This window comes from Pygocentrus nattereri, chromosome 11 (genome assembly GCF_015220715.1).
Source record: "Pygocentrus nattereri isolate fPygNat1 chromosome 11, fPygNat1.pri, whole genome shotgun sequence".
NCBI classification, from domain to species: domain Eukaryota; kingdom Metazoa; phylum Chordata; class Actinopteri; order Characiformes; family Serrasalmidae; genus Pygocentrus; species Pygocentrus nattereri.
In genome coordinates, this window is record NC_051221.1 from 18,808,485 (window position 1) to 18,820,021 (window position 11,537).

Sequence of the window (11,537 nt, forward strand, 5' to 3'; positions counted from 1 at the left end):
CTGTAAGAAAAGAGCCTCTTGCCCAGATTGCTCTGCTATAGAGAATCATTCAAATGTACACATTCCTGGATCAAGAAAGCACAGCAACCTTTTGCACTGAGGACTTGGCAAAGAAGTTGAACATCCGAGGTAGAAAGACGGAGTACCTTCTTCACACCATGTCACAGGAAGAGAAAGTGAGCAGTTATGTTCTAACAGAGCTGGAGGTGTGTGGTTTAGATGGACAAGACTACATCAAGCTGCCCAATGTGTAAAACACACCCAGACATACCTGCAAAGAAAGCCAATATATCACAGAAGAAGGATTTGGAGAAATGGTCTTACTTGAATCAAGCTCATCTCCCACAACTGGAATCAGAAATTGGTCTTCTTATCCGTGCCAATGCTTGTAAGGCTACAGAGCCGTGGGAGATAATTAACAGCTGGAATGATGGAACTTATGCTGTGAAGACTGGTCTAGGTTGGGTAGTCAACGGGCCAGTCAGCAAATGCCAAGAGAAGGAATCTGATGATGTTGAAAGACAGAGCTTCCTTGTCAACCGCATCTTTTTATCAAGCATTGAGGACATGCTGATGAGGTACTACGGTGCTGATTTTCCAGAACTCCAGTGTGAGAACAAGCAAGAGCCATTGCAACATGACAAGCACTTTATGCATGCTGTAACAATATCAGCACATCTGATGGGCATTACTGCATTAAGCTGCCTCTGAAGGATGACAGGATGAAGATGCCATGTAACTGTGGTATAGCTGGGCAAAGGCTTAACTCCTTGAGGAGGAAGTTCAGCAGAAATTCAGACTTCTTTCAGGAGTATAAAGACTTTATGAACAACATCCTGGAGAAAGGATTTGCCACAAGAATTCCAGAAGAGCAGTTAAGTCACAGTGATGGTAGGGTATGGTTCATCCCGCACCACAGGGTGTACCATCCAAAAAAGGGGAAGCTGAGGATCGTGTTTGACTGCGCGGCAACTTACCAGGGAGTGTCGTTAAGCAACCAACTATTATAAGGGCCTGACCTTACAAACACCCTCATTGGAGTGCTGCTTAGGTTCAGGCAGGAATCTATTGCCCTGATGGGGGATAATGAGTCCATGTTCTATCAAGTGCGTGTGCCAGACATAGACGCAGATCTGTTGTGCTTTCTTTGGTGGCCAGGTGGCGATCTCAGTGAGCAGGTAGCAGAGTACAGGATGTGTGTGCACCTATTCTGAGCCACATCATCCCCCAGTTGTGCATCATATGCACTAAGAATAACAGCACAAGATGCAGCTGTGATGACCTCGCCAGAAGCCATTCGGACAGTTCTTAGAAACTTCTATGTGGACAACCTGTTGAAGTCAGTTGCCACAGAAGGTGAAGCTGTTAATCTTGAGAAGGAGCTGATGAAGTTGTGCGCTAGAGGTGGGTTCCACTTGCATAAGTGCGTTAGCAATAGTAGGGCTTTGCTGCACTCCACCCCTGATGACGAAAGAGCAGCTGAAGTTAAAGATCTGGACTTGCAGCTTGATGAACTACCAATAGAACGGGCATTAGGCGTGCAGTGGTGCACAAGTTCTGATAGCTTCAAGTTCAATATTCAGCTGCCAGACAAGCCATGCACAAGGTGAGGCATCCTATCCGTTGTTAGTTCCGTGTATGGCCCAAAGGGATTTTTGTCACCACTACTCTTTCCTGTCAAGCTTATTCTGAGAGACCTCTGCAAAGAGAAAAGAGACTGGGACAAAGAAATGCCAGAGAAACCATAGCAGAAGTGGATAGCCAACCTTGACAAGCTGTCAGAGCTCAGTGTGGGCAGATGTTTCAAGTCCAGCTCATTCAGACCCACAAAGGCGGCACAAATCCACCATTTCTCAGACGCCAGTCAAGATGTATATGTGGGGTTGTGTCGTATCTCCTGTTGATGAATGAGCGAGAAGAGAAACATGTTTGCTTTTGATGGAAAAATCCTGAGTCGCTCCTCTTAAGCAGGTTACGATTCCAAGAATGGACTTGACAGCTGTAATGGTTGTTGTCAAGGTTGACAGGATGTTGAAGAAGAACTTCAAGTTCCCTTGATGAATTTGGTCTTCTGGACAGACAGTACGATGGTACTAAAGTACATTGAAAATTATGCCCTTCGTTTTAAGACATTTGTGGCAAACCGTGTCTCTTTCATCAGAGAGACCACCGTAACAGCTCAGTGGAAGTAAGTCAACACCTCTCAGAACCCAGCTGATCAGGCATCAAGAGGCTTAAGGATTGAGAGCTTTTTGTCAAGTAAGAGCTGGTTTCAAGGCCAAAGTTTCTTGTGCAATGAGAATGTGTGGCCAGAGCAACCTAAAGAGTGCACTTACCTATCAGAACGTGATGAAGAGGTGACGACGTCAGCTGCTGTATCATGCACAAGTGCAGTGGAAGACAACATAGACCCAGTAAACCAATTGGTGGAGTATTACTCCAGTTGGCACAAATTGAGGAAGGCAACCGCCTGGGTTCTGCACTTAAGAGAGATGTTGCAGTACCTGGGTGGAAAGAGGAAAGAGTTTGAGAAGGCTGCACAGCAGTCTGAACATGACTAAGAGAAACGCAGATCAATGGTTAAAGAACACGTGATCATGTGTAAGAAGAATCTGGAAAGGAAAATTCTTACCGTTGAGGATCTATTTAAATCTGAAATGGAACTGATCAAAGATAGTCAGAAACAAACCTATGCAGAAGTAAGGTTCTGCATCAGTGACACATTCATGTGAGAAGAAACAGCTCAATTTTCAAATTGGACCCATATTTACAAGATGGCGTATTGAGAGCAGGGGGGCATCTGAACAGATCGTCAAGAGCGGCAAAAATCGCTTAGGCTGAAGAGGAACTGCAAAGTTGCAGATGTCGTCCTTGTTGCTGATCCAGCTCTGTCAAGGAATTCCTAGATGTTGGGCAGAATCACCAAAGTCATGCCAGAGGGGTAGTTCGAAGTGCTGAAGTTCAGACGAAAACAAGCACCATACAAAGACCCATTACTAAATTGTGTCTATTACAGGGAGAAGAATGAAAGAAGAGAAATACTTGCCTGCGTAAACTAAGGACTGTAAATTGTGTGGACTAAATACTTACCTATACAAAAATTTTTATGGTTTGAGAAATGTGATGCATAGTAGAATATTAATGGCTCTATGTTGGAGTTTAATTTGGTAATTGATATGCTAAGGCCTAGTCAATTAGGGGCCGGGATATGTTTTTTTTTTTTTTTTTTTTTTGCATTTAAGTGAAAACATTTAATTCTTCATTAATATTTGTAGCTTTTGCATTTGGGTAATATAACAATTTAACAATGAAATTGCTTTAATGTGATGCAATCTGATTGGCCGCTGAGTTTAGTAAAAAAGGGTGAGGACGCATAGAAGACAGCAGAAGCCTAGAGCCTAGGAGCATCACAGTCTTTTGACCGTCATGCTGCTTAATTTAGAAGTCAGGAATTCATCTTTTGTTTTATAGGATTTTTAAGCTCGTAGTAAAGATACAAACCCCAAAGAAAAGTCTGCATTCAAGATATTTTAAATTCTGATACGTGTTGCGTGTAAAAGAACTTTGAGGTTCAAGGCTAGTGAGTCAGTCTGCATACTTTGTTAGCCACCTTTTACCCTGTTCTTGGTGGATCATTCTCAGCACTGCAGTAACACTGATGTTGTGTTGGTGTGTTAGTGTTGCGCTGGTCTGAGTGGATCAGACAGCAGTGTAGCTGGAGTTTTTAAACACCTCAGTATCACTGCTGGACTGAGAGTAGTCCACCAACCAAAAATATCCAGCCAACAGCGTCCTGTGACCACTGATGAAGGTGTAGAGGATGATTAGCTCATACTGTTCAGGAAGAGATGTCAGAGGGTGAACTGACAATGCAGGTGCGTCTAATAGACTGGACAGGGAGTGGACACAGTGTTTAAAAACTCCAGCTGCATCTGTGTTGTGCTGGTTTGAATGCATCACACTAACACACCACAGAGTTACTGCAGTGTGGAGAATGATCCACCACCCACACAGTACCTGTTCTGTGAGGGTCCATGGGGGTCCTGAAGAACAGGGTAAAAGGGGGCTAACAAAGTGTGCAGAGAAACAGATGGACTACAGTCTGTAACTGTAGAACTATAAAGTGCACCTATATAGTAAGTGGAGCTGATAAAATGGACAATGAGTGTAGAAACAGAAACTTCAGCTGCCATTTATCTTCAAAACCCTTATCAGTGACTCTGACTCTGTTTGGGCTGAGAATCAGGCTCAAATAATCTCTCCAGATTTTTGGAGTTATCGCGTAACTACTGTAATGTTTCTCATTCTTAATAAAGAAACGTTGTTTATCGTCAACTTTGTTTTTATTTCAACTCACGTCTGTACAGCTGGTTGTAGGAGAGAGCTACGTTCTCTTCTCCCCTTCGGCTCCCGCAGTAGTAGCTGAACAACCGTTACTCATTACTGCCACCTAGTGCACTGCAGAAACTGCATATTAAACAGTATGTAAAATAGTCAACAGCCATTAGTAGTTCATTCATTAGTACAGCATGTACAGTAGAGCATGTGGGACTGAACGCAGCTAGTGTCTCCCTCTGGTACTAATATAGAGAATTAAACTTGAAGGGAAGAACTGCTGTTGGCCGAGACACAATCCTGAACTATAGTGGTTTAAAACGGTAACAACATGTACATGAGCGCCATCACGCAGGTTTCTCACTCCTGATGGGATGCAGCCAGAGAATCAAACGCTAGAGGGCGCTCCCGAGTGAGTCCAAAAGGAGCATTTGAGCAAAATCATAGTTTATAATCGCTTAAATATTTTTAATGTAAAAGAATGCATTCGTTTCATGAACACCAAACAGCATAAACATTTTAACACCGCTGTTATATTTTAAGAGCTTTTAAACTCGAGTTATAGGAGTTACGGCGCCAAATTAGGTCCATGACGTCATGGGCGCGAACGGCCAATGAACTGCTCCGCTCGCCCGTCAATCATCAGGCTCAGCAGTAATGCCCGCCTCCTGCTGCCCAAAACCCGTTTGCTGTAGAAAAAAGGAAATAGGTGAGTTTTCTTTGTTTTTTAGTGGAATATATCCGTCTACTTTCTAAAATTAAAGAGACGCTTTGGGCGAGCGATTAGAAACTATTTTAACTGGCCCATTACTCCCATTCATTGAGGACTCACCCGCGGGCGCCCTCTGCTGATTAGCAGTGCTGTTCTTGTTATAACGGGGGGGAGGAAGCGGCCAGGCTCCTCATAAACCGGCTCTGATCCAGCGCTGTTCGCTCTGGGTTCACAGTGTGAGCATCCTGCTTTAAAAGGCCCCTATCATGGAAAACTGTCTTCACCCTTCTTTATTAGATGAAAGACTTTGATGCAGTTTGTAAACATTGGTTCAAAGCGCTCACTCATCATACGGTCTGTATAAACGAAATTAAGCTGCAGAAACAGCCCGTTTTCAATTCATTGTTTTTGTGATGTCATTAAAAACCAAAACATGTACATACATCTGCCTCTTCATATATCTCCAGTCTACAGACTTCCCATCACTCTGACGTCAAAAGGTGTGTTGCAATACAAGGCAGCCAATCAGAACAGAACTCATTTGCATATATCGGTATTAAAGGAACGGTATTAAAAACAGTCTTTCGTTCTAGAGGATAAAAAGGAGCTGGAAAATCAGTGTTTTGCTAAACCCAAAGTCGTGATTGAACTAAAACGCAAAAAGAAAAGAAACATGTAGGACCATAAAACTGACAGTAGGAAGCCTTTAGTCTGACAGAATCTGCTGGAGAAACAAATCACCGTAAGAGCTTGATTATATAACATGTTCGACATGGAAAGACCCCATAAATGTCCGAACACAACAGGAGGTCGGACCGTGTAAACGTGCAGAGAATTTATCTTTAGTAACAAATAAAATAAAAGTTAAATTTCAGAGCAAGCGTCATATACTCTGTATTACTCCGCTGGGACCGAGTAATCTGAACTAACCTTTTGATTCCTGAGTTGATCAAAAAAGTAGTTTAGAAGAAAACACAGTAGCCGTATTGATCCACCAGGTGGCAGTACAAGTTAAAAAACTTCAAGAGATGAATCAAAGGTTTCCTTCAGAGAAAAATATCAGGACATGTGTGGACCAGTTAAGTGGATTTCACCTCATATGTTGAACAGATTTAAGTCTTTGATAAGCAGAGGTTACTTTATAAAGTACTGTAGAGTGTTCAAGAAATCCATACAATATGGAGCCCAGTTGGTGATATCCAGCTCAGTAAGACGGGTGGCCACATCTTAATAAGATGTGGAAACGAGATCCTGTTGCATGGCCACGACTTAGTAATGTCAGAATGAGATAATTAAGCCCTGGCCACAGTTTAGTAGGGCATGATCTCATTCCCACACCTTACTAAATCATGCCCACAACTGAATTATCTTGTTCCCACGCCTTACTAAGTCATGGCCACGCATTAGGATCTCATTCCCAAGCATTTATATGACACATTTTCAAATGTTCTGCGCATTTTGAAAAGAGAGCACTGATCTTGACTGTCTAATAAAAGAAGCATAATGACTGAACGAGGCCTCCCCACATTTTCTGTATTTTACAGAAGGTATTTGTAGAAGGCCAGGATCTGCAGATCCGAGATCACATGCTGTAACATAAACAGACAGGTCATTTGGAGCCTTAAAAACTGATAGCAGAACTTTAAAATATATCCTAAATGCCAGTGCAGTTCTGTCAAAATGGGAGTGATATGATCTCTCCATTTTGATTTTGTTAGGATTCATGCTGATGCATTTTGTATGAGTTGTAGAGGATGAACTGTTTTCTTTGGAAGTCCAGTAAGAAGAGCATTACAGTATCAACTCTGCTTGTAACAAATACATGAACAATTTTCTCTGCATTGCTCTGTGATAGAAACAGCAGACCTTTAGGATACCTCTCAAATGATACAAAGCTACTTTAGTGACTGCGTTTATATACCAGCTAAAACAGCTCAGAGTCATAACTAGGTTTCGTATTTCAGGTTTGGTATTAAAGCTTAAGCTTGTTAAAAAGCATTTTTCTCTGATTTTGAGCACCAAAGATCAGTATATCAGTTTTTTTCTTGATTTAGTTGTGACAACCACTGAGAAATGTTTAACTGTGCGTCAGGCAACATGTACAAAAACAAAAGTAAAGGCCTTAACAATAAACCTTGTGGGACACCACAAGAAATGTTTGATTTCCCAGTGAAACCAAGAACTGTCTGTTCATTAAATGTGATTTAAACAATTCTACACTGTGTCTGAGAGGCTTACCCAATATTCAGTATGGTGGATTAGAATTTTGTGATTAATGGTATCAAAAGCTGCACTAATATCCAATAAGACCAATATAAACCAATATTGTCTCAGTGCTACTCAGTGCTAAAAACCTGAGTAAATTTTTTCAGATAATTTGTTTGATATTAGATATGCATTTAATTGTTTGAAAACAACTCTCCAAGACTTTATTTTAAAAAGGAAAATGGTATAAACTTTTTGAGTGTGGAGGGATTCATGTTACTCTTTTTTAGTAGAGGTTTCACCTCTAAGGAAGTTTTTAAAGCATCTGACAGAGCACCTGTTGACCGAGAACAGTTTAGAATAGTTAAAACATCATTTTGAATTCAACGAACATGGTCAAGATCAAGATGTGAACTTATTTGTTTATAACAGTTGCAAGTTCCTGATAACAGAATGATTCCATTGCTGATGTATATTGGCTTATCAGGAAAGTTATAGGAACTTGTTTCAGCCGCTGAGCTATGCTCTTTCTTATCATGGCTTTAATCTTTATTAAATTTAATTTGAAAATGAATCACAGACTCTTTAAAAAGTTTAGAAATCATGAGACACATCATAAAATAATTGTAACCCTAAAAAAGGGGCCTTCTCTGAAAAATGTTAAGAACCCCTAATCAAGGATATCTTTAGTTAGGGAACATAATGAGTACCTTGTTCTGTCAAAAGTATTCCGTAAGTTGCATTGACTCCTCATCCACAATTTAATTTAATTTACTCAGTTCCAAGGGTCAAGGTGACTCTTTCTCTCTCTCTCTCTCTTATTCTCTCTCTCTCTCTCTCTCTCTCTCTCTCTCTCTCTCTCTCTCTCTCTCTCTCTCTCTCTCTCTCTCTTTCTCTCTTTGTCTCTGTCTCTTTATCTCTGTCTCACTCACTCTTTCTTTCTCTCTCTCTCTCTCTCTCTCTCTCTCTCTCTCTCTCTCTCTCTCACCATTCAGTCTGCATTATGCCTGGTTGATATCTCTTCATGTCCCCTGAGGCATTTCACACTTAAAGAGAGCTGAGCAAAATCAATGGACCTTTAAGACAAAAGCATGTTGACACCTTCAGATAATCACACACACACACACACACACACACACACACACACACACACACACACAAACACACACACACACACACACACACACACACACACACAGTATTCTCAGCTTGAAGTAAATGATGGGGTTATGTTCTAAAGCAGAGAGCTCTATGAACCAGAGCTGTCCTTAACAAGACACACACACACACACACATGGCTGTGTCTCTGTTTAGTCTCATGTCTCCTGAGGGAACAGGCAGCATAGCATCTGCATCTGAGTACATCAGATTAAACTGTGTGTTTGTGTGTGTGTGTGTGTGTGGGGGGGTGTGTGTGTGTGCGAGCTTTGAAGCCACAGCAGCACCCCATGACATCATCATCAAACTGAGTCCTCACTGACATCTCTGTTTCTGTTTGTAGCCTGTGTGTGAGTCTGACATTCATTAATCTGATGTATTTGACCATCAAACCAGTGTGTGTACATTTTCTTTTTTTAAAGTAAAAAGTAAAAACACTTTGTTTTTCAATATACAAAGTTATAGTTAGGATTAAGTTAGATATTTACATTGTTGCTGTGGGGAAAAATGTTTCTCCAAAATAGAAACTTCATAGGAGAAAGCAAAATAAATAATTTCAATGGAGATACAATGTTTTGTTCCAACAGGGTCATGATTGATTTGTCATACACTGGGATGTGATATTAATACATATAGGCAGTTATCCTTATATGTTTATACTCGCATTACCCTAGTTTTACTTTTATAGGTCCAGATTTGACCTGCAGTGTTCTTCTACAGTTTATGATAACATGAAAGTAGAACAGCCTAAAGCAACAATGCATTTGCTGATTGAAGACACCTATATGGATGCAGTGAAATTCCACACCAGCACTCTGTCAGTTCAGATCAGATCTTTGTGCCAGCAAAACAAGTGTCCCAGCATTGTGATCCTCCAATCATGCATGTACTGCACATGCTTTACTGCACAGGGCATTATCAGACTGAAACATGCAGAGGCCTGTTCCACAGAGCAGAATACTCAGAGCTGTTACTACATCACAGAAGGAGGAGGAATTCATGGTTTCTGGGTCAAGGCCATTCCAGCTGAACCCCCCCCCCCCCCCCCCCCTCACCTCACCTCCACCGATCCTCCCATACCATCAGCCTTCCATGTCTTCCATAACTACAGCAGATTTTGAACTTATTTGGCAAAGCTGTCTTGAATATCACCCTACAATCATGACCTTTCAAAGTCTGTTAACGTCTTGTCTCACATTAGTGCACTTGTATACATTGTACACATTTTCTAGAGATTTCAGTTCCTTTTAAATGCAATTACAGGAATATCCCATTTTTGTTGGTGTGGTGGTGGTGGTGTGTATATACATTCACATTATGTTATTTTTAAAGCACCTTTTTACAAATATTTTTATGTAGATTAGTCTTACTGATACTACAGTTTTAAGTTGCCCCAGGAGCCTATATACCTATATACTATATACTGGCCTATTACACAGTGATATATGGACCACTGTACCAAACTCGTTCAAACTATGGTCTGACAATAACACAATATTTAAAGGAACAATTAAGTATTCAGACATTAGGTATTTACAAGGATTATATTATAATGTGCTGTTATCTATTAATAAACCCAAGGCATTAACTGAGACAGTAATAAGCAGTAATAAGCATTTGGTGAAGTTTCAGAAATGTTACAATGACTTTGTTATTGACAAAATGAAAGGTTTAATTATTTGTTGTAAAAAAAAAAATGAAAGTATACTGTCTTTCAACGCAGAAGGGTTTTAGTCTAAATGAGGAGTCCAATTCAGTTTTCAACTCTGATTTTGAACCAGTTTGGTAGAATGATCTATATATTTTGTTTTCTCTTTTTAGAGGCTTTATAAGAGTCAGTAAGGTAGATCTCTGTTTGACATGTTTAAGGTATTTCACCACTTTATTCATGCAGCTAAACTGAACTAAATGTGCTCAATACCAGTACTGTCCAAACAGGGTAAAAGCATAGTAAGAATTCTGCCAAATTAGATGTTCTCTCAATTATTGATCGAAAGTTCTTGTTCAGTGTGTGTGTGTGTGTGTGTGTGTGTGAGTGAGTGTGTGTGTGTGTGTGTGTGTGTGTGTGTGTGTGTGTGTGTGTGTGTGTGTGTGTGTGTGTGTAGCTACTAAGTTCCTAATGTTTCCTCTTGTTTGCTGCAAAATAGATTCAGTGAAATGACATAATGAATCAGCAATAAAGCCCCCCTGCCTCTCTCTCCCTTACACACATTTTGGTGACCCATATATAAAGGGGTGTGATGGTCTATGTGAGTGTGGTGGTCTGGGTGAGTGATTTTTTTCTTTTTATCAAAGGGCTGTATTTGACCAACCTCTTCTCCAAAAAAATCATTATGTTCTTATTCCCTCTTCAGATGTGCAAAAACTGACTATCAAAGACAAATAAATCAAATCAAAGTCCAGTTTTGATGTAGACCAGTGATCACCAACCCTTCAAGAGCTCCAGAAGATCTGTCCATTTAAACCTCAACAGACCTGCTGCAGCTAATCAGGGTTTTGAAAAGGTATTGATTAGCTGGATCAGGTGGTGTGTTAAATTAGATTTGCAGCTGAACGCTGGACTCAGCTGGATGGCAGCAGGATGCGAACCTCCAGGGGTAGAGTTGGTGATCACAGATATATATATATATATATATATATATATATATATATATATATATATATATATATATATATATATATATATATATATATATATACATGTCTGTTTGTATATATGTATTTAGTGTGCCCAAATGTCTTTATGCTCCTGAAGTGTAACCAAGTATTTCCAGCCTTCTGGCCATCCCAGTTAAGATTGTTCTACCTATCCTGTCATTTGTTCCACTTTATTGTGAAAATACAACATCAGGGTTGTTACTTATCAGTTTGCTGGATTCCATCTGTAGAATAAATTTGTGCTGAATCTAAGTCAGCCTTTTCTCTCTTTTCTTACTTCTAACTCTTTCTAATTTGATTCAATTACTTACAGTATTTTCCTCCTGAATACATAAATTTTGTTAGATTTTTACAGACATGAAGCAAGAATGGAGCTTGCTTTTCTCTGATGGAGACCATTTTGGTCTACCAGGTCTTGCACAATTGTTAAGGAATCACATTTTCTCTGTATCATTTAATACATTTTTGA

The 11,537-nt window shown here is 40.2% G+C and overlaps 1 protein-coding gene across 1 annotated transcript in view; it reads right to left on the minus strand.

The window, feature by feature from the left end:
• The window catches only part of LOC108438820 (Kv channel-interacting protein 1), a 73,214-nt gene that overhangs the window by 60,005 nt on the left and 1,672 nt on the right, over nt 1-11,537 (minus strand). The gene's annotated exons all lie outside the window — the stretch shown is intronic.